Raw genomic sequence first — 4,665 nt, forward strand, 5'->3', positions numbered from 1 at the left:
GACTTTCATTAGAGTCAATTATTTATTTACTGTTTATGACAAATTCATAGGGTCTGTGTTGCGCTGTGCTGTATTATTCAGTCACCAGTGAAAAGGTGTTCCCCCCCACAGCTGATTTTACGACCTTTTAAGCAGCTTTTCTTAAACTAATTTCTGTTTTCAGTTGAAACAGTAAACATGTTCGGCAGTATGCTACCACATATTGAATGCTGCTGTTTTTCCTTTGTACCCTTTAATACATATCTTTATTTACACTAATCAACAAATAACTTATTTTTCTTTTTGCTGTGATCTGGATGTGATTTTAGAACCAGTTTCAGTCCTTCTATTTGAACATTATTCTATCAATTAGTGATTTGTTTACACCAAATCAGCAGCATGCATCTCATGACTGCTAGTACTGTTGGTTTTCTGTTACTCTCCTAGATCCTCTGGTTTCTTTTAATTTTCCATGTGGAGAAGGAATTTCTGCCAAAAATATTAACAGATCTGACTTCTAATGTTTGCTGTTGCTTATTATGTAATGCTTCAGTCCTCAAATTGGGGGAAACTGATTTTAGTTAACTAATTATGTGCAAAAGGAAAAGCAGATTTGAATTGTAGACACTGCTGCTGAAATGATTTAGTGTAAAAATGTCATAAAATCAAGCTATAACATCTACCTATATATATATATTTTTTTCTCCCCCTCTGGAAGAATTTGACATTGTCCAAAGTGTAAGTTGAAGAATAAGGTCTGCTGCTTGGAGATTCTTTTGTAAATATTTTGTTGTGTCCACTGGAGTCGAGACACATTGGAAGTTTAATGTGGGCTTCTTTGGAGTCTTTTTCTTTCTCTCTCAACTTTGACAAACCAATTCTTTCCTCTGAAATCCCTTTAAAGTCTAGGAGAAGAATCTGAAGCCTTGATGTTTCATTCTTTGTTGCAACTCTGTTCTGTGACTGAGGCAGTCACTTGATGCTACTTTGCTTTGGGACATTTCAGCACTGAATAATAACTCAGACATTGTAGTCCTGTAATTCACTAGAGCAAGAAACATCCAACTGTGTCACCACCTAAAAACTGAAACATTTATGCCTGCCACAAATTCTCTCTCAAGTGTCTGTTCTGGTGTCCAGTTCCTAAAAAATCTGAATATAACTTCTTCGCTCCATGTAAAATCCTATCCAGTTATTAGTTACCGTGTTTCATAGGCGTCTGCAACATCTGCGTACTTTTGCTTCACAGTAAAAAATGCTGGGTTATTTTCATAACCCAATTTCTGGGTTGAAGCTGTTGGGTCATAGGTTGGGTTAGTTTGACCAAATATTGGGTCAAAATTCATAACTCATGAGTTGGGTCAGAAATTTATCGGAAGTCTACATCTTGCACACTTCTGTTGGGCCAGGAGTTGGGTGGGTAGATTTACCCAAACGGTTGGGTTAAAGATGAAACTTGGAAGAAGCCACGCCCCTCTTCACAAGCCTCCATTTTCAACATGACTGTGAACATTGCATAACGGACTTCTCCTCTACTTTGAAATAAGACATGGTAAGTAAAAAGAAGATAAAGTTTCAACGTTTATAGAATTTTATACATAAATTGAATTTATTTCAAACATGTTTGATATTTATTTTTATGGTTATTTAAAATGTTTATTACGGTAGGTTCCTCTGACAAAGAGCTTCGGTGTTGCTACAATACGGATGTTGGGGAAAAAATAGATGAAGGGGAAGGGCACAATTTGTCAAGTAAATTAAATTCAGTTTTTAATATAACCTCAATCATATTTGTTCGTAACTTAACATAGTCAAATTTTTAAAAATCGATTTAGTTTTAAAAGAAAAGGTACTTGACGGTTTGTCCCCTGATTTTTGCAATATGCGCGCGCATCCTTAGCGGGCTGAGGCTACGTGTTCGAACACCAGCAGTAATGGCGGAGGAGAGCGAGAAGAGCTTTAATAATGTGGGTATATTATGCTTTTTGAAAATAAAATAACTTTTGCAAAGTTATTAGGCGATAAATTAGTTGTGTAAACCTGAATTATGCGCTCGGTTTATTAACATATAGCTTAATTACAAACATGCTCGGACGTGTTCGCACTTATCGCTCCCCTCCAGCCGCCGGCTCGTCTCGCCCTCTGTCAGTTGACCGGGCGGAGCGGCTCGTTAAGCCGAGAGAGAACGACCGTCTCCCGGCACATTGCTTTCAAACTCCCGCTGGTTTTAGGCAACGAATTAAAAGCAAAACTAAGACAATATCTAATGTTAATGTTTGCTCATTTTATTATTATTGTTACTACGGTATTAATTACAAATACATCTATTTAAAGTTGGTGCTGAAAGTTATTCAGCACTAAGTTTGTGTTAAGTTTTACTTCTAAATTAAATTATGTCATTTTATTTTATTAAGTGCTATATTTATTTTTAGGAACATAAAATTACTCTGAACATTTGAAATTGCTGGCTAATTACAAGTTATTTGCAGTTGAGACAGCTATAAGATTTAATTCAGTCATTAAAGTTTGATTTGTGATTTTGTCTTTTCTGATAGATTTTGTAATTTTACATCCAGGATCTTCAGGAGAATTAAGCGAAACCCAAACTCCTCGTTCTCAACGAAGACCTTCTGCATGACCAAGAACATGAGTCTGCTCCCTCAAGGTATTGAAGCTCAGAAGAAATGTTCTCTAAAATGTTGTCATGCTTTTTAGTTACTGTAACATTTTAACACTAACTTATGTTTGATACAGAAGATGATGTAGTCCTGCAGCTGCTGCCAGTACTCCTTCCTGCTCCACCTTACTAATTTGGGAGAAGTTTCAGATCCATCAACCTGGAAATTCAGATGTTTTCATTGATATCCAGCCTGTAAGTCAACCTTCATCTCTGAATAATGCTCAGATTGTTTAAGTGCATCACATTCAATAGTGAGGTTTTGTGTTAAACTAGAATCAGTCAGAAATTAGTTTTTGAGAATGTAGCCCTTTACCTTTAAATTCACTAAAGGCCTGTTTTTGTGCTTCTCTCTCTTGTTCTCAACGAAGATCTTTTGTATGGCCAAGAAGAGAAAGGAGCGGCCGTCTTCTCAACAACATGAATTTTCTCCCTTAAGGTATTGAAGCTCAAGAGATGTTTATAAACTGTTAACATTTAACATTTTAACACAAGCTTATGTTTCCCATGCAGACAAGATGATGTAGCCCTGCAGCTGCTGCCAGTGCTCCTCCCTACTTACACATTTGGGAGAAGAGTTTCAGATCCATCAACCTGGAAGTTCAGAGGGTTTCATTGATATCCAGCCTGTAAGTCAACATTCATCTCTGAATCATGCTCAAATTGTTTGCTGTTTATATAAGTTCATCACTAATGGCCTGTTATTTTCTGTCTTCTCTCTCCATCAGGTTGGGACAAACCTGGTGGTGCATCTACAAAATGTGACAACCTGTATGTCCTCATGCAGGGAGACAGGCAAAATGCTAAAGTGTCGTTAAAAATGCTCCTTGTTTAATGGCTGAAAGGTTTACTTGTAGTTTGCTTTAAAACAGACTTTTTTTCATTAAATGTTTTCTAATATGGAGTAACAGATACTTCTGGAGTTGTAGCCAAATGAATTGAAGTGATTTAACTACTTATGTTTTGTAACTTTTGTAAATGAAATTGCTGGCTCTATATATGTATCATGTGGAAATAAAAGAAGCTTTAAATTCATATGTCTTTTAATCCTGTTTTTATATAGTGAAATTTAAAATAATTTTTTTTAACCCAACTATAGTGGTATAATAACCCTTGTGTTGGGTTATGAATTTCAACCCAATTTTGGGTCAGTTTAACCAATTTAAACAAGTCAATTTAACCCAACGTTTGGTTAGTTGCCATGACCCAATGTGCTGGGTCAAACCCTCAACCCAACCCAGTTGGGTTAAAACAACCCAGCGTTGGGTCGGTCCATATTTGACCCAGCGCTGGGTTACGTATTGGGTTATTTTTAACCCAGCAGTTTTTACTGTGTTTGATCCTTTGTGGGACTGGCTATAGATTGCTTGGGTTTTAGATGTGATCAGATACTTATAGGATTTATCAAGCTGTCACAAGCTGCTCTCCACCGACATGTTTCAAATCATGACTCGGTTTATGCAGCTCTGACAAAGGACATCGTGTAATGTGAAGCCTCGCCAAATCCATGGACACTGTCAGTTGGCACATCTTGTGCAATGAACTCTAATCCCAGGGAAAAGCCTGACAGTATTTTGGGAGGCAATGTGGAAAAGATGTTCGCCAAAACACTGGGATTACAGTTTAGGTCCTGCGAGATAAAAAGGCACATGGAGGCTAGAAAGCTATGTTATCTTAGCATGAGTACAAAAAAGTGACTTTGCTGAAGATATATTTTTATGCAAAGATAAGCAGGTATAAACGAAGGAATGATGGATGATTTTGATGCATCACAAATTAACTGTGGTTCATTATTTGCTTTATTGCTCAAGTTGTATATTCTATTGACCTGTCATATAAAATTCAAAAAAAGACATTAACAATTGTAACTTCAAGGTAATATAATGTAAACGTTAAAGATGCATGAAAATTATTATTTTAAAGTATTTTTTTAAAGTCTTAAAAATCAAATTAAGTTTTAATTTGTTGTACATTTAAAGTCACCTTTGTGCCTTTTGAACAAGTTCAAT

The 4,665-nt window shown here is 36.2% G+C and overlaps 1 long non-coding RNA gene across 5 annotated transcripts; it reads left to right on the plus strand.

The window, feature by feature from the left end:
- Positions 1–1,233: 1,233 nt before the first annotated feature.
- LOC148157627 (uncharacterized) lies at positions 1,234–3,691 on the plus strand. 5 transcript variants are annotated; one of them, XR_015764245.1, is made up of 6 exons: positions 1,234–1,531; positions 2,556–2,644; positions 2,734–2,851; positions 3,028–3,095; positions 3,170–3,285; positions 3,385–3,691. It is a non-coding gene; the product is annotated as an uncharacterized LOC148157627 (long non-coding RNA). The 5 variants fall into 5 exon arrangements; XR_015764243.1 differs by lacking the exon at positions 1,234–1,531 and adding an exon at positions 1,885–1,946 and having other exon boundaries at positions 2,535–2,644; XR_015764244.1 differs by lacking the exon at positions 1,234–1,531 and adding an exon at positions 1,894–1,946.
- The last annotated feature ends 974 nt before the right edge of the window (positions 3,692–4,665 follow it).

Source organism: Poecilia mexicana, unplaced genomic scaffold (genome assembly GCF_051168715.1).
Source record: "Poecilia mexicana isolate PSO_F unplaced genomic scaffold, ASM5116871v1 scaffold_9, whole genome shotgun sequence".
Classification (NCBI taxonomy): domain Eukaryota; kingdom Metazoa; phylum Chordata; class Actinopteri; order Cyprinodontiformes; family Poeciliidae; genus Poecilia; species Poecilia mexicana.